At 42.0% G+C, this 19419-nt stretch overlaps 1 protein-coding gene across 2 annotated transcripts in view; it reads left to right on the top strand.

The window, feature by feature from the left end:
- Positions 1 to 19419, top strand: part of LOC121080575 (mitogen-activated protein kinase kinase kinase 1-like) — a 124186-nt gene that overhangs the window by 19119 nt on the left and 85648 nt on the right. The window lies entirely within an intron of this gene.

Raw genomic sequence — 19419 nt, forward strand, 5'->3', positions numbered from 1 at the left:
TTCAATTGATTGAACTTAGTGCTGTCATTGTTGCCTTTAAAAAGTTTTCTTGATGTGCTGTAAACATTGTTACAGACTCTGCTTATGTTGCGGATGTTGCATGATGCATTGACCACACGCTGCTTAAGGAGGTAAATTCAGAACAACTATTTTTTTAATTAAAAACATTATGGGTGATAGTGAGCCAACGTGCACATAGGTATTACATTCTGCATGTCTGCAGTCACGCTGGATTGCCACGATTCATCTGTGAAGGAAATGCCTGTGCTGATGCTCTTGCAGCTCCCACTTGGACTCCTCCAGTGCCAGATCTGATATGACAGGCCCTCATGTCTCATCTTTGTTTTCATTAGGGGGCTCGGGCACTGGTCTGTCAATTTAAAATATCTTTTGCGGATGCAAAATCCATCATCGCTGCTTGTCCAGAGTGTCAGCGATTGGGTCCTGGAGTGATGTCTTCACGAGAGGTCAATCAACATAGATATCAGTCCTTGGATCTGTGGCAAACTGATGTCTCACATGTGCCTTCTTTTGGTCATTTACAGTATGTTCATGTCTCCGTCGATACCTTCTCAGAAGTTTCATGGGCATCGGCCCATACTGGGGAGAAGGCTCTGGATGCCCTTTCACATATTCGACAGGCTTGGGCTGCTCTGGGGGTTCCAAAGCGACTCAAGACAGACATTGGACCAGCATATTCAGCTGCACGCATGGCCAAGTTCCTTGCCTCTTGGGGGGTGGAACATGTTACTGGCATCCTGTATTCCCAGACTGGCCAAGTCATTGTTGAACATGTTCATCACCCTTTAAAGCTACTTCTTGAAAAACAAAAAGGGGGAATGGGTTCTGAGACTCTGTGTGCTCGTCTATGGAAAGCTGTGTATACATTGAATTGTTTGACTGTGCTAGCTGGGAAAGTGTGTCCTGTGATCTCACATTTCTTGTATTTGCAGGGAGGAGATCCTCCTATCCGAGCAAAAATCTTAATGTGAGACCTACAGACGGGAAAGTGGGCAGGCCCATGGGATTTAATTACTGGGGACATGGATATGCATGTGTCTCCACAGATGCAGGGATGCGATTCTTCCAGCTAGGTGTGTTAAGCCTGTTTCAGATCCTAGAATTGACAAGAGGACATCAGATACTGGCTGTTCCACAGACCCCTTGAGAGGGGAGTCAGAACATCTGGGTGACCCTGATGCGGAGGCTGAATCAGACATAGCTTTGTGCCTTCTTAATTCAGCCTGGACAGCCTTTCCACATATCCTTCCAAGGGCCCTGCAATAGATGATAGACACAGCCTTTTTGGTTAAAAACAAAAAGGGGGAATTGTAGAAGAATAAAGGTAGTGGTGTTACAGAAATCTCGGAATGAAGAACTTATCGACAACAATGTGATGTGGCTAAGCAGACACTTCTTTATTGACAGCTGGGTGCGTGAGTGAGTCCTCTCACGATCAACGCACACCAAGCTTCAGAATCATACACCATATATAGAACTTATTAATGCATATACATTAAGTATTCTTGCATAAACATAATATTTCCTGAAAATCATTAACATACTCTCCTCCCATATCTGATTCTGCGCAGTAAAGGTTAGAAAGGTCCAGAAATGGGTGCCCCAGAGCAAAATGCCCTCCTAGTCTCCCTGCTGTGGTGCAGGGGGTGTCTTAGCCCCTCTGGGCAAATTGGCCCTGTGGGGTTGTAGCTTGGATGGTTGCAAAACACTGCTAGACCCATGTGTCCTAGAGGGCATCTTCCAGCCTTACTGGCAGGCTCACAGCACCTAGGAAGGGAGATGAATCTCATCTTGAAGTCAGTCCTGAAGCTGTCCTTACAGCAGAGTACCCACCTAAGCTGTGACTCCCTCATCTAAGCTCTTATTGACATACGGAATTAAACTCTATAACTCAAAAGTTATAAAGTAGGTATGTTTATTGCGTGCAGATGCACGGGGGATCGCTCCTCCATAAGCATGCGTGCCCGAAATGACAAACTATCTCACATTTATACAATAAAACAAATGAATATTCAATTAACACCTATACATATTCGTTACCTAAACCCCGCTTCGTATGTTAATTAGCTTATCAGTCCTTTGCCTGGAATGTGGTGGTCTTGCAGGTTTGTAGGTGATTCATGTCCTTGTGACCATCCTATCTTCTCCAGCAAGGAGACTTAGCACTCCCTCCCTCTAGATAACATTGGAATGTCTCTCATCCTTTTCTCATCCTTTTTATAAATAGCCCCTTTGTCAGAGGAAGAAGAGTAGGCCTGGTCTCCTCAAAGCTGTGTGGCTATGTGACCAGACACCACACCCATGACCAGTCACCATACCCACATTCCTTGAGCAGACATATACAATTGCAATCGATGTCCATTGTCCCCATTTCACACTATTTCTCCATATCAATCCCCCCTTTTCTATCAAACTAAGTAAATTCTTTTACTTAAGCAGTCTTCCTGAATGATATAAAGCATCATACATAAGTGTTACCCTTTTAAACATTCTCCAAACCCACAAATATAACATAATGGTTAGTATTAAGGAAATTCCTAAACTGATCAATAAGGTCACAATGGGGTGTACCATAGTGTTAAGAATTCCTGTTGCAGAAGGTGACCAGCCAAAGAGAGTATCCCACCAATTATGGTTTCCATCCTGTTCTACCTTTTTTTTTTTAAAAAAAAACTTTCTTGATCCCCTCTACATCATGATGGATCATAAGAAGAGTTTTGTGTCCCTTTTCTTTGGTTTCTTCCAGTATACGTTGTAAATCTGCATGTTTTAATAGTTCTTTTATACTACTTATATTTAGTCCTATGGGGGTAGGAATTATCATCTGTGATAGGGTAAAGTTGGATTTTAAGAATTGATGAGACACTACTGGGGCTGAGTAACTAAAATTGCATGCTGTGATTCCCGTGAATTAAAGCACATGGTTGTATTTAGAAGGGTAAATTCCTTATCTAGCTTTCTGACATTAATCAGGATGTCTCCCGAAATCTTGGTGTTATCCTTTTCATTATATGTTTGACACCCTACTTTTATCCTATCTCCTAATTTTCCCCATAATCGGTTGACTTTGTGTACATCCTCCCGGTCCCATTGATTTCTTTGGTATACCTCATTTTCAGAAAAAAACACCATAGCTAGTTTCGTCTTTGAGTCCACCTTTCCCATTATTCCAGTGTTTTTTTTCTGGGCATGATTCCAAGGCCAGTTATTAGGCTCTTGGTTGTAGGCAAGAGAGAGGGTACAAAAAACCACAAATGGTTTAAACCCACTATTGATCATTTTAAGAATCTAAACGTTCCTCCTATATACATATAAAATCTGTTTTGATCAAAATATCTTTGTTTGAGTTGAGGCTTACTGATAACAAGTTGGGCAAGACTGGCCACTGGCTCAGTCCCAGACTCTTTTGTTCTATATTGTTTGTTGTGGTGCCCTTCCCATATGGTGGATCCACAACCGCTCAGGTTCACTTACTTGCCACCCACATTGTTCCCATTTGTCCGAGTAAATTTGAGTTTCAGTTCTTTTTTATCTGGGGTTACCTTCCATGAAGTTGCAGGGGCTTTCTTAGTTCGGGTATGGCGAATCCAAGAATTCTGTCCCTCAACCTTGATTGCAGTGTAGGTGGTGAGTAGGACTTGAAAAGGTCCGGTCCACTGTGGTTCCAGGGTTTTATCTGTAAAACACTTAATGTATACATAGTCCCCTGGTTGTATATCGTGAACAGGTCCATCCAGACCCCTACTACGTGTTCCCATCACATGCTTCTCAATTCTTATTAATTGTTTGTCTAGTGCCACCATATAGGAAGTCATTGTTTCTTCACCAATCTGTGAAGACGTCCCCTTTTGTACCCCATAGGGTCGTCCATATAAAATTTCAAATGGGCTAAGCCCCTCTTTTGCTCTCGGTCTAGTTCGAATTCGTGTAAGAGCTAATGGCAAAGACTGGGGCCAAGTTATATTTGTTTCTTGACCTAACTTGACAATCTGTTGTTTGATTAGATGATTCATCTTTTCCACCTGGCCAATCAATTGTGGTCAGTATGGGGTATGTAATTGCCAATCTATTCCTAGATGGTGGCTGATCTGTTGTACTATTTTGGACACAAAATGTGGTCCTCTATCCGAGGACATTACCGCTGGGACTCCAAACCTAGGTATTATCTCTTGGAGCAGTATTTTGGTCACTTCCCGGGCTTTAGCAGTTCTGCATGGGAAGGCTTCCTGGCAACCTGAAAAGGTATCTGTTAGTACCAATAAATATCAATACCCCCTTTTCTAGGAAGTTCCGAGAAATCGATCTGCTAATGTTGCCCTGGAACATTTCCTCTACTAATGTTCCCTAGTTTTATTTTATTTGCTGTATTGGGATTATTGCGTAAACACATTTCACATTGCTGAGTCACCTGTTTTATTACAGTATACAAGTTTCGCCCTATCAATTTCTGATTTAGACTTTTATATAAAGTATCAGCTCCCCAATGCGTCGTCTTAATAATAGGGCTGTGGTCCATATTAAATTGGATGGTACCACTATACGACCATCCCTTAAATAAGTCCACTTATTTATTTTTATTTTATCATTCATGTCCTGAATTACCTTTAAGTTTTCTTTAGAATAATTTGTCTCCTGATATGTACTTACAGTTTGGATTTTATCGTCTGGTATTAAGGATAATTCCTCCTTTCCTACCTCCTCTGTTACTCGTCTGGCCTCATGGTCGGCCAGGTGGTTTCCAATTTCCAAATCAGTGCCTCAATGAGCCATCTTATTTCTTCCTTCCTGGATGACCCTCTTATAACAGCGGGGGCCATTCCTCACATCAAGGTCTGGCATGGCATATGTTCCCACCGCTCAACGCCTACTGGGTTGCAGCCAACAGCGGAGCTCAAGATTCTTCTCAGTGGCAAACACAGAGGCCAACCCAGTCTTGCCCTTGACTATGGTAGGAGGCACCTGACCAACCTTATTCCTTGTACTTCGTTGTCAATGCAGAGTTTCATCTGCACATCCCATAACAAGTCACTGTCATGGCAAAACACACAGATTTATATTAGTAAAACTACTACAGAGTGTATTTTATTTCAGTTTTTCTGCCAATATCCCCCACAGCCTTGCTGACCAAGGGATATTGTTTTTATCTGAACTGGGCAAGCCTCCCCCTTATCATTTTTACTGTAATAGGTAAAGCATTTTTCACCTTTCCTGGAATTTATTTTCAGATATACCTGATTAAAGATTTCTTTTACTTCAGGGAGGTCCTCTTTTCCTCTTTTCTGTTGAATTAAAAGATAAGCTCAATATTTCAATTACTTGATCATTTTTAACTTTTAGTTTCATTTTCCCTTCTTTAAACGTCTAGATGTTCTAATAAATCTCATCCCAACAAAGATTTTGGTGAATTTGGCATTATTTGTTTTCTTAGTTTTTACTTTAAAGGTTTCAGGATGTTTTCCTGGTGGCCAGCAGCTCCCACACCTGTAACATTATTTTTTTTTTTTTTACTGAAGTTTAACAAATAAGTTTGTTTTGTATTCAACTAAAATTCCACCTCATACCCATTCCCTGCCCTAAAAGGGGCAGTTATGGGTCCTGTTGTACTGCAAATGTTACAGCATTTGGGGTGACATTGTCAGGTCCTTCTGCTCATTTGTCAGCAGCAGCAACCCCCTCCTCCTTACCAGCAGAAGGGTTCGGGGCAGGAGATACTCTTCCTGCTCTGCAGGTTACACAAGCCTGCCTCTGCTACAGCACTTCTGTTTTAACTCTTTCTTACCCTGAATGCAATTCTGCTACTTGTTGCTTTAAGTCTGTGTTCTTACATATCATGCCTTTGCAGGCAAATAGCAAACACCCTGCCATGCGTCCCAGCATGATTCAGTTGCACCTTCGAGGGGGTATGGGGCTTTGTACAAACTCACCCCAATACTTTTAACACTGGCACAAGGTCTTTGATTCTCCACCCCCCCCGCCTCAGGTTTTACATACATTAGTACAAGTTTTTATCTTACAACGTGTTTCATTCTGGTTGCTCCACAGAAGGAACCACAACCTGAGCTTTTTAACACAAAAATTTCAACAAGAACATCTTTCTAGTTTAGGTCTCAGTTTTTTTTCCCATCCTTTTCTAGAGCCATAATCAAAGATCAGGTGATGTTAATCCCGCACTCTTTCTAGTGCTAGTACCATAGGATCCCGAGGGGGTACTAATCCACAGTCCTTTTGCCACTCGGGTTTGTCCTGGAGGACAAAGAACATGTCTGCATATGATACTTCGTCCCATTTCCCTTCTCTTCTCAGAAACAACATTAATCGCAGGAGAGTGTTATAATCTAACGTTCCTCCTTCCTGAGGCCATTTCGCATCACTCCCCAATTTATACAAAGGCCACCACTGATTACAATATTTAATCCATTTCCTTCTATTTTCGGTGCCACCCTGTCCTACGATATCCCTCCAATGTTTTAATATACAACCCAAGGGCGATTTTTCACAGGGCTTACTCCTTCCATTTCCTATTTTGCAATTTTAATTACTTTGTTTTTCTCCGGCCGCCTTAGCCACCCAAGGTCGGAAACGCGGATAGAGCTTCTTCTTACTCGTTTTGCACTCAAATGCGCGTCTCAAGCACTCTTGCACTCACACTCAGTCAAAATAATTAAGCTATACACGGAAAATCAAAATGCGCATCTCAATCACACCATTCACACTCTCCGGGCAGCCCTCAGTCACACAAGCAGTATGTTATACGGTACCGTGCACTTATGTACAACTTTTAGGAACACTGACAGTTCACAAAGTATGCACTTCAATGAACAATTGCCAAAAAACAAAGAACAAACAAAAAACCAAATTTTTCCTGGTCTTAAGCAGAGTGTTAAGTTTTCCGCTATTTGCCTAGAATTACCAGAATATTATTAATTTTCAACATACATTTAATAACTCCAAGTTTTGAACATGTAACAAGACAACACATAGAACAAACAAGACACAGAGCGCTATTTCAGTTGTTACATTCTAGGAATTCCCCAATTCTTAAGACAACCTAAAGGAAGTTTTTAGCTTCACCCTTTTTCTTTTTTTTTTTTTTTTTCCTTTTTTTTTTTTCCTTTTTTTTTTTTACTTTTTTTTTTTTCCTTTTTTTTTTTCCCTACGCAAAAGTTTCCCTTTTACTTTTGCTAAGAGGTCCCTCTTGTTCCTGTGAGATTCCGCCTTATTCCGTCCCGCCCCCCGCTTTCCGTCACGAGGCCTCCGGGCTTTTAGGAATGGCAGTAACCTCGGGTTTGCTCGATCTGCCCTCAAGATCGCTAGCGGCCACCCCTTGGTCAGCAAACCCCCTCCCAAGGTACCTTTCCTCCTGGGGACTATGCTGCGCGCCGGACGTCTCCGTGCGTCTCACCAGCCGCCCCGTTACTAAACATACCGTTTTATCCGTGGATCCAGGGGTTCTCTTCTGCTCCCGGGGGAACAGCTGAGAAGAGGAGGCTCCTCCGAGGAAATCTCCCGGGGCGCGCCTAGGAGCGTCCGCTCCGCAGCTGGTCCCTCAGCCGAGCAGAATTCCTCCTGGCTGGCTCGCCAAAACTGACGTGCGGAATTAGACTCTATAACTCGAAAGTTATAAAGTAGGTATGTTTATTGCGCGCAGATGCACGGGGGATCGCTCCTCCACAAGCGTGCATGCCCGAAGTGACGAACCATCTCACATTTATACAATAAACCAAATGAATATTCAATTAACGCCTATACATATTCGTTACCTAAACCCCGCTTCGTATGTTAATTAGCTTATTAATTAGCTTATCAGTCCGTTTCCTGGAATGTGGTGGTCTTGCAGGTTTGTAGAGATTCATGTTCTTGTGACCATCCCATCTTCTCCAGCAAGGAGACTTAGCACTCCCTCCCTCTAGATAGCATTGGAATATCTCTCATCCTTTTCTCATTCTTTTTTAAATAGCCCCTTTGTTAGAGGAACAAGTGCAGGCGTCTCCCCGTCACCCCTTTGTTAGAGGAAGAGGGGTAGGAGTCTCCTCAAAACTGTAGTTGTCTCCTCAAAGCTGTGTGCCTATGTGACCAGACACCGCACCCATGACTAGTCACCATACCCACATTCCTTGAGCAGACATACAATCACAGTCGATGTCCATTGTCCCCATTTCACACTATTTCTCCATATCACTATTTCTCCATATCAATATCATTATGGAGACTTGCTTTTCAGATTTTTCCAACAAAAACCTGGCCAATTTTGACAAAACAGTTCTTTAAAAAGTGGTTTGTTTTTCATTTGGAGGAAATTTTCTCTTAAGGGAAAAATCATTTCCTGATTTGCTCTGTTAAACAACAGAGATGTGCAGAGCACAACAGATATCTGCAGAGCAGGAGTGTGGTCAGCAGCTTCCTGCAGCCAAGTCAAAGCACCAACAGTTCAAGTGTGGGAACTAGGCCAGGAAGCCAAAAGTATATTACACGTCTGTGTGAAAAATCTTTATCTCACATAACAGGATCCATTAAAAACCATCTACAGGGAATCACAAATTTATGTGGCTTCTTTAATTAGGAGATGCATGGGTATAGAATGTCTCAGATTTAAAGGATGAGTAATAATCCAAATTCCTGCAAGTAACTGCAAGCCCAAATTCCCCATCAGTCTCTGAGCAGTTGCAGCCTGCTTTGAACGTGCCTTGCTCGGGATGGTCAAACCAAGGAGGGTTACAGCAAATTTGACCTGCAAAAAAAAAAAGTATTTTTCTTTAGAACAGTTGTTTGGATCTGCTTTTAGACACAAGGCTTTCCAAAGTTGGCAAGGAACCTGGTGTGTTGGGGTTCATTGCATACAAATGCTCTTCAAGGTCTGCACTACATGCTGCACCTCTCTGCAGGGAGACAGCTCCAGCCCCCCCCCCCCCCCCCCCCCCCCCCCCCCCCCCCCCCCCCCGCTTCTCAGGGGGTTGTTTGATTTGGTTTTCCTAAGCACTGCTGCTTTCCATTCCTCTACAATAGCGAAGCTTATGTACAGAAAGGTCAACCTCAGGTCAAACTAGGATCTTTTATCTTTTTTCAAACCTGGTATGCAGACAAGCCTTGTCCTGTAGAGATAAAGCAAATTTAAACATTTTGAAAAAGATGCTGGAAGATGTTAGAAATAATTATTGGACCATAGCTTTTGTATTCCTTCTTTTTATGTATCATTAATGTGTTGTAAATGTGGACTAAATGCCCAGCATCCCCCAAAAGAAAATAACATACCGTATCTGTATCAGAGTGTGTTTATAAAAAGCATTATTAAAATTAGCTGACAGGATTAACCACTATAACTGAAGAAAATAAAATCCACATTTTCCCACTGAATGTGAGCTACACTTTTATCATATAGGGCAGTATTAGTCTCTCTTTTCAGTTGATAGCAAGAATCGTTCCAAACATTTTTTCCCTCATTTTAACTTCAAAGCTAATCAGTGTAATCATCTCCTGGGATGATCCAGAGAGCTCTGTGGTGGTGATGGCTGTTGTTTTGCTGAACACTTCCCTGAGAAATAAATTTTGGCCAGAGGCAATGTCATGTGTGTCCTCCCTCTTGTGTCTCATTGCTGCTTATCTAAAGCTGTGCCCAAGGGCAACTTTTTTCTCCCTGGGTATTCCTGCCTCTTTCATGCTGGGCAAAAGATACTAAACAATTTTGACTTTGCTACTGCTGTGCCCTGATTAGGCAGCTAAAAAGGGGGAGTAGCAATGGCATAGAGGATTTTACTTCAGCTGCCTGCATGCTTGCCAGGGAGCTCTCTTGGTCAGTCTGCTCAAGTGTTAGGGAAACCTCTGTAGACTCAAACCAATTGTGGTGGGGCATAATGCAAGCACACAACCAGAAAGGGTTCTTGTTCTGAGGATCTTCAGTTCTGCAGAAGAAAAGCAGACAGGAGATGAAGCATGCTCACATTGTTACCGAAATCTCGGAATGAAGAACTTATCGACACCAATGTGATGTAGATAAGCAGACACTTCTTTATTGACGGCCGAGTGCGTGAGCGAGTCCTCTCACGATCAACGCACACCAAGTCTCAAAATCAGACACCATATATAGAACCTATTAATACATATTCATTAAGTATTCATGCATAATCATAATATTTCCCGTAAATCATTAACATATTCCCCTCCTATATCCGATTCTGCGCAGTAGAGCTTAGAAAGGTCTAGAAATGGGTCTGGGGTACGATTTGGGTAGGTGGTATATGAGTCGGTGGTCGCGATCTCCCCCTGCCGGAATTACCTTTTACTAAAGTTCACGATTTCTTGGCAGGTAACTACAAGCTGTTCCAGTCGACTCTCCCCAGTTTCCATTAATCTTATATTCTGACATTTCAATACACCTTCTACATACAGAAGACTGGTCAAATACAAAGAAACCTTTCAAACCCTAAAGTAATTACCTAAGTTTTAACAATGGTTCTAGCCTTGGTACAGGATGTACAGAAGATCTCATAACAGCTTTTACTGTGCAACTATAAGTTTCATTAAAATATTTCTTATCCTTCTATATTTCAATTTTATAAAATAATTTTATAAAATCAAATAATCAATCAAATAAAGTCAATCAATCTTAACTTATTAGCAAATCTATAACAACATAGGTGCTGGTTTAAGTGAATTTACCCCAAAGAGTGAGTCTCAAAATGGTAGTCCTGCACAGTGTTAGGTTTGTCAGGCCACACTGGGCTGCTGTAAGGCCACTGCCATGGGAGCATGGGGTGAGAGGTTAAAACAGAGACCCCAAATACAGAAACACTGCTTCCAGTAGGGCACCCAGTTTGATGTCCAGCTTACTGTGCCGGAGCTCATCAGCTGAGAGGAGGTTCTCCATGAGCAGGGGACAGATGTGAGAGGTAAGTTGTGACAATATCTCAAGCCCACAAGTTCTGCCCCTCTTCATGCTCTCCCTAGCCCACTGGTTCTGCCAGCCTGCTGATGCCTCTCCTTCCTGGCAGGGCTTGGTATGTGTCCTGGTTTCAGCTGGGATGGAGTTAATTTTCTTCTCAGTAGCTAGTACAGTGCTGTGTTTTCTCTATGATGTGAGAACAATGTTGATAATGACGCTGATGTTTTTAGTTGTTGCTGGGCAATGCTTATACTAAGTCAAGGACTTTTTGGTTTCTTGGGCCTTGCCAGCCAGAGGGCTGGAGGGGCACAAGGAACTGGGAGGGGACACAGCCAGGTCAGCTAACTTGAACTAGCCAAAGAGGTATTCCATACCATGGGACATCATGCTTAGTATATAAACTTGGAGGGTTAGCTGGCGGGGAATCGTTGATCGGGGATTGGCTGGGCATTGGTCAGTGGGTGGTGAGCAGTTGTACTGTGCATCACTTGGGTTTTTTTCCCTTTTCCTTTGGATTTTGCCCTTTTTCCCCACCTTTCCATCCTAATTATTATTACTGTTGTCTTTTTATTCTGTTTAAATTATTAAATTGTTCTTATCTCAACCCTCAAGTTTTACATTCCTTTCTGATTCTCCTCCCCACCCCTCCGGATGGGGGGGAGGGAGCAAGTGGCTGCGTGGTGCTTGGTTGCCGGCCAGGGCTAAACCACGAGGGGGAAAGCTTGGGAGGAGCCCCACTGCTGGCCCCCCTCCTCCTGGTAGCCCAGCTTGCAGATAGCAAAGCAACATGCTGCAGCCCAGGTCTAGCATGACAAACCAAAGGGATACTGTTGTAGCTGCAGGAGGGGATGTTGTGGTGCTCCAGGAAAGGCTCCACAAGAGAACCTGTGAGGACTTTTGTTCCAGCAGCAGAAAAAGGGTAAATTATTTCACCGATGCACCACCATGCTTTCATTTTCCCCAGTTGTTATTGGTTAAATCAAATAATCAATCAAATAAAGTCAATCAATCTTAACTTATTAGCAAATCTATAACATTTCCCCCCTTTGAAAGTGTTGAAAATCATTATTTCAATACTTTCACATTATTTATATATCTTTTGTTTCAACATATTTTGTTGACGGACCATGTCTTGATAAAATAGTTGGTACTTCTCTCATAATCATACAATTGACTGCAATTCTATTGGTAAACTGTTTCTTCAAACATGTATATACTAGCATGATCATCAATAAGACAGTAACAGAAACAAAGTTTTAATTATAGATTGTATCCAAGAGCTCATATTCCATCCTAGTTTGTTAAAAATTTTCCCAAGCCAATCTTCTGACATATCCTTTTGAATTGTTTCAGTTTCTTTTTCAATTTTTCCTAATAGGTCTAGATCATGTTCCACATCCTGAGTGTAAAAATACTGGTTAAATTGAGAGTATTCTTAAGATCTTGACAGAAACAACCATATTTCAAAGCAGCAGCCAAAGGAGGAATTCTTTGAATTATTAAGTCTGCATTACTGCAATCATACACTTTTTCACATTTCCACCATGGCACTATTTTATTTTCCTTCTCTCCCGATGAAGTTGACCTATCGTTAACCCAGAGTAATACAGAAAAAACCTTTCCATCCCAGGTAAAACACCAAGAAGTTCTTGCCATATACTGAAAATGGGAAGATATGGACATAGACCATATAGAGTCCCATTGTTCTACTAATTGGGTACCTTGGCCAGTTTCGTTACACTTCCATTCCATGACACTTCTGCTCACATTGGTTTTAAATTGTTCATCATAGGAACACCATCCTAACTGGGGATTTGGACCCCCAGGAAGAAGAACTCGAGCTATGGCACTAGGTTGGGATCCTGTGATAAAATCATAATTCAGTAGTTTTTTACAATCTGTTTCTTTACCTGGCGACTTCCACTGTTTTCTAATAACCTTTACTTGTTCATACCATTGAGTTACTGGCCTTTGTTCACACTATGTGGTTTCATTTTTATGTTCCAAATTGGTCAGATTCATAGTTAAAATTCCCCATGGGACAGATTCACCTACTGCCCTCGGTATTGGCAAAGAAGCGCAGATCTGCGTGACATTTTGTAAATTGGCAAATTCTTTAATCAATCCTACCATCAAATTTTCCTCAGCCATTTGTTTGGGAATGTCAATCAGTTGTTCTGTTTCTACTTCTCTTTTGTTCCTGTCCACCAAGTCAGCCCATGATCCCACCAACACTACCGAACAAAATAAAATCCAAAAAATAATCATAACCTGATATGAAAAATTAGACATGTTTCAAATTCAATTTTAAAGTCTCTGGGTCACGATTAACAGTCTTCCATGGAGTAGGTGCTTTCTTCACTCTAATGTATCCAAGTGATATGGAGAAATAGTGTGAAATGGGGACAATGGACATCGATCGTGATTGTATATGTCTGCTCAAGGAATGTGGGTATGGTGACTGGTCATGGGTGTGGTGTCTGGTCACATAGCCACACAGCTTTGAGGAGACGCCTGCCCTTCTTCCTCTAACAAAGGGGCTATTTATAAAAAGGATGAGAAAAGGATGAGAGACATTCCAATGTTATCTAGAGGGAGGGAGTGCTAAGTCTTCTTGCTGCAGAAGATCGGATGGTCACAAGAACATGAATCACCTACAAACCTGCAAGACCACCACATTCCAGGAAACGGACTGATAAGCTAATTAACATACGAAGCGGGGTTTAGGTAACGAATATGTATAGGCGTTAATTGAATATTCATTTGTTTCATTGTATAAATGTGGGATGGTTCGTCACTTCGGGCCACTTCAGGCATGCACGCTTGTGGAGGAGCGATCCCCCGTGCAACTGCGTGCAATAAACATACCTACTTTATAACTTTCGAGTTATAGAGTCTAATTCCGCACATCATTTACAGCTATCAAAATAGCAGAATCGGATGCTTGTGACGTATGGAATTAGACTCTATAACTGCACGGGGGATCGCTCCTCCACAAGCGTGCATACCCGAAGTGACGAACCATCCCACATTTATACAATGAAACAAATGAATATTCAATTAACGCCTATACATATTCGTTACCTAAACCCCGCTTCGTATGTTAATTAGCTTATCAGTCCGTTTCCTGGAATGTGGTGGTCTTGCAGGTTTGTAGGTGATTCATGTTCTTGTGACCATCCGATCTTCTGCAGCAAGAAGACTTAGCACTCCCTCCCTCTAGATAACATTGGAATGTCTCTCATCCTTTTCTCATCCTTTTTATAAATAGCCCCTTTGTTAGAGGAAGAAGGGTAGGTGTCTCCCTGTCTCCCCTTTGTTAGAGGAAGAAGGGCAGGTGTCTCCCCGTCTCCCCTTTGTTAGAGGAAGAAGGGCAGGCGTCTCCCCAAAACTGTAGTTGTCTCCTCAAAGCTGTGTGCCTATGTGACCAGACACCGCACCCATGACTAGTCACCATACCCACATTCCTTGAGCAGACATATACAATCACAATCGATGTCCATTGTCCCCATTTCACACTATTTCTCCATATCAATCCCCCCTTTTCTATCAAACTAAGTAAATTCTTTTACTTAAGCAGTCTTCCGGAATGATATAAAGCATCATACATAAGTGTTACCCTTTTAAACATTCTCCAAACCCACAAATATAACATAATGGTTAGTATTAAGGAAATTCCTAAACTGATCAATAAGATCACAATGGGGTGTACCATAGTGTTAAGAATTCCTGTTGCAGAAGGTGACCAGCCAAAGAGAGTATCCCACCAATTATGGTTTCCATCCTGTTCTACCTTTTTTTTTTAAAAAAAAAACTTTCTTGATCCCCTCTACATCATGATGGATCATAAGAAGAGTTTTGTGTCCCTTTTCTTTGGTTTCTTCCAGTATACGTTGTAAATCTGCATGTTTTAATAGTTCTTTTATACTGCTTATATTTAGTCCTATGGGGGTAGGAATTATCATCTGTGATAGGGTAAAGTTGGATTTTAAGAATTGATGAGACACTACTGGGGCTGAGTAACTAAAATCGCATCCTGTTATAGTAGTAAAATTACAAATACAATAATTTGAATATTGTGCAGTCTCCTTTACCTCCCCATCTACAGTTATTGTGTTACACTTAGTTCTCAAACACGCACATTCCTTCCCTGCATATATAATTACTGTTTTCAAGTTTGCATTTGGTTGGGCCTCAAAATGACATATTTTTTGATCTGTATCTAAACAAGTATCCTGAGCCATTATAGAATTGCTTTCACAGAGGAAGCCCTGCTGTTCTCGCATAATACAAGATTCTAAATCTACTGTTTGCCACTTGTCGCCTATCTTTCTGGCCCATGTTCTATGTTCAAAAGGATATTTTCCTAGGCATATTATAAAGATGGGCTCAGTTAAGGTAAAATTGTGCCAACATTCCCGTGAATTAAAGCACATGGCTGTATTTAGAAGGGTAAATTCCTTATTTACCTTTCTGACATTAATCAGGGTGTCTCCTGAAATCTTGGTGTTATCTTTTTCATTGTATGTTTGACACCCTACTTTTATCCTATCTCCTAATTTTCCCCATAATCGGTCGACTTTGTGTACATCCGCCCGATCCCATTGATTCCTTTGGTACACCTCATTTTCAGAAAAAAAACACCATAGCTAGTTTCGTCTTTGAGTCCACCTTTCCCATTATTCCAGTGTGTTTTTTCTGGGCATGATTCCAAGGCCAGTTATCAGGCTCTTGGTTGTAGGCAAGAGAGAGGGTACAAAAAAACACAAATGGTTTAAACCCACTATTGATCATTTTAAGAATCTAAACGTTCCTCCTATATACATATAAAATCTGTTTTGATCAAAATATCTTTGTTTGAGTTGAGGCTTACTGATAACAAGTTGGGCAAGACTGGCCACTGGCTCAGTCCCAGACTCTTTTGTTCTATATTGTTTGTTGTGGTGCCCTTCCCATATGGTGGATCCACAACCGCTCAGGTTCACTTACTTGCCACCCACATTGTTCCCATTTGTCCGAGTAAATTTGAGTTTCAGTTCTTTTTTATCTGGGGTTACTTTCCATGAAGTTGCAGGGGCTTTCTTAGTTCGGGTATGGCGAATCCAAGAATTCTGTCCCTCAACCTTGATTGCAGTGTAGGTGGTGAGTAGGGCTTGAAAAGGTCCGGTCCACTGTGGTTCCAGGGTTTTATCTGTAAAACACTTAACGTATACATAGTCCCCTGGTCGTATATTGTGAACAGGTCCATCCAGACCCCTACTGCGTGTTCCCATCACATGCTTCTCATTTCCTATTAATTGTTTGTTTAGTGCCACCATATAGGAAGTCATTGTTTCTTCACCAATCTGTGAAGACGTCCCCTTTTGTACCCCATAGGGTCGTCCATATAAAATTTCAAATGGGCTAAGCCCCTCTTTTGCTCTTGGTCTAATTCGAATTTGTGTAAGAGCTAATGGCAAAGACTGGGGCCAAGTTAGATTTGTTTCTTGACCTAGCTTGACAATCTGTTGTTTGATTCATCTTTTCCACCTGGCCACTTGATTGTGGTCAGTATGGGGTATGTAATTGCCAATCTATTCCTAGATGGTGGCTGATCTGTTGCACTATTCTGGACACAAAATGTGGTCCTCTATTCGAGGATATTACCGCTGGAACTCCAAACCTAGGTATTATCTCTTGGAGCAGTATTTTGGTCACTTCCCGGGCTTTAGCAGTTCTGCATGGGAAGGCTTCTGGCCAACCTGAAAAGGTATCTGTTAGTACCAATAAATATCAATACCCCCCTTTTCAAGGAAGTTCCGAGAAATCAATCTGCCAATGTTGCCCTGGAACATTTCCTTTCCCAATTTTTCCCAACTTTGGCCCCTTGGTAATCTTAGGATTAGTCTGGAGACAAAGATCACATTGTTGGGTTACTTGTCTAATAGTAGTATACAAATTTCGTGCTATTATGTTTTTAGTGAGATCTTTATATAGAGCTTCTGCCCCCCAGTGCCTTTTTCTATGTTCTTCCCAAACTACTGACCATACCATGTAGGAAGGAATCACTATTCTCCCATGTGAGATTACAGCCCACCCTTCCTCATTATATGATCCCTCTAGGTCAGAAATCAGTTTGCGATCTTCTTTAGTATAGTCTGGTTTACCTTCTAGAGATATTTGTCCATCGGGTATTAGCGCACCCTCTACCTTGATTGCTTTTCTGGCTGCCTGTTTTGCTTCCCTGTCCGCCAGTTCATTTCCTCTTTCTAATTCTGTGCTCACTTTCTGGTGTGCCTTGATGTGCATAATTGCCACCCTTTCAGGAAGCTGGACCGCATTTAGGAGTTTCAAAATTTCTTCCGCATGTTTGATGATTTTTCCTTGGGAGTTTAACAGTCTCCTTTCTTTCCATATTGCTCCATGAGCATGTACCACTCCAAAGGCATATTTAGAATCAGTCCAAATATTTATAGGTTTTCCCCGAGCTCTCTCCAGAGCTCGAGTAAGGGCTATGATTTCAGCCTTCTGTGCCGAAGTGTCAGCTGGTAGCGGTCCCGATTCTATCACTTCTTCAGAGGTTGTAACAGCATATCCGGAATGTCGCTTTCCATTCAGCATATAGCTGCTCCCATCCGTGAACCAATGTTCAGCTCCATTAATAGGAACATCCTTGAGATCTGTCCTACTAGAATAAGTGGCTTCGATTGTTTCTAGACAGTCATGATCGACTGATTCGCCAACATTCCCATTAAGAAATGAGGCCGGATTGATGATGTTTGTAGTCACGATCTCAACATCATCTTGTTCCACCATTATGGCCTGGTATTTTAGGAATCTCTGTGGGGAGAGCCAATGCCCCCCTTTTGTTTCAAGGACTGCAGACACTGTGTGGGATACTAAGACAGTCATTTTCTGGCCCAAGGTAAACTTCCGGGCCTCCTGGATGTTTAGGATGACAGCTGCTACTGCTCTCAGGCAACCAGGCCACCCTTTTGCAGTGGCATCCAGCTGTTTAGAGAAGTATGCCACTGCCCGTCTGTATGGTCCCAAATCTTGTGCCAGTATTCCTAATGCCATTCCCTGTTTCTCATGGGAAAATAGGAAAAATGGCTTACTCACATCAGGAAGTCCTAGTGCTGGTGCCGACATCAAGGCTTTCTTCAGTTCATGGAAAGCTCTGTCTGATTCAGCATCCCACTGAAGATCCTTCTGATTAGCCGCTATCAGGGAATATAATGGTTTAACAAGCAAGCCATAATTACATATCCAAAGCCTGCACCATCCTGTCATTCCCAGAAATGTCTACAGTTCCTTTACAGTTCGTGGTCGGGGGGCTTGGCATATGGCTTCTTTTCGGGCCTTCCCTAGGACCCGTTGTCCGGCACTGATCTCGTACCCTAGGTATGTGACTTGTTGTAACACCACCTGTGCCTTCTTCTTAGAAACCCGATATCCTTGTAGTCCCAGAAAGTTCAGCAGGCTCACAGTCCAAATAATACAAGATTCTTCGGTTCTGGTTGCAATAAGAAGATCGTCTACATATTGTAACACTTTCCCTTCTCCTGACGGTGGTTCCCATAACTCCAAATCCTTTGCTAATTGGTTTCCAAAAATTGTGGGGCTATTTTAAACGCCTGTGGCAACACCGTCCATGTGAGCTGGGTCTTTCGACCGCTTCTGGGATTTTCCCATTCAAAAGCAAAAATTTTTTTGGCTGGCTTCATGGAGAGGGAGGCAAAAGAAGGCATCTTTTAAGTCTAAAACTGTGAACCAAGCTAGGTCAGGTGTCAGGGTGGTTAGTAAGGTATAGGGGTTAGCTACTACAGGATACAGATCCTCTGTTATTTTGTTAATGGCCCTTAAATCTTGAACTATCCTATAAGACCCATCAGTTTTTTTTTTAACTGGGAGGATAGGTGTGTTAAATTCTGACTCACATTCTTTTAGTAGTTTTAATTCTATGAATCGCTCTATGTTTGGACGAATTCCTTCCCTATCTTCCCTTTTCAGTGGGTATTGTTTAATTCTTATCGCACTCTGTCCTTCCTTTAATTTTACTATAACAGGTGATGCATTCTTGGCACGTCCCGGTATGTCAATTGCCCATACTCCGGGATATACCTGATCAATAATTCTGGTATCAATTTCCCTTTTTATAGGAGTACTGGCCAAAGATAGGCTCATAACCTGTATGTATTGGTGATCATTTACCTCCAGAGTAACTTCCCCTTTTTTAAATTTGATTGTTGCCTCCAATTGTTCTAATAAGTCCCTACCAAGAAGGGCCTTTGGGGAATTTGGCATTCTTGTTTGTTTTCTTAGTTTGTACTTTAAAGGTTTCAGGATGTTTTCCTGGTGGCCAGCAGCTCCCACAACTGTAACAAATAATTATTTTTTACTGAAGTTCAACAAATAAGTTGGTTTCGTATTCACTAAAATTCCACCTCATACCCATTCCCTGCCCTAAAGGGCAGTTATGGGTCCTGTTGTACTGCAAATGCTGCAGCAATTGGGGTGACATTGTCAGGTCCTTCTGCTCA

This window comes from Falco naumanni, chromosome W, assembly GCF_017639655.2.
Source record: "Falco naumanni isolate bFalNau1 chromosome W, bFalNau1.pat, whole genome shotgun sequence".
NCBI classification, from domain to species: Eukaryota; Metazoa; Chordata; class Aves; order Falconiformes; family Falconidae; genus Falco; species Falco naumanni.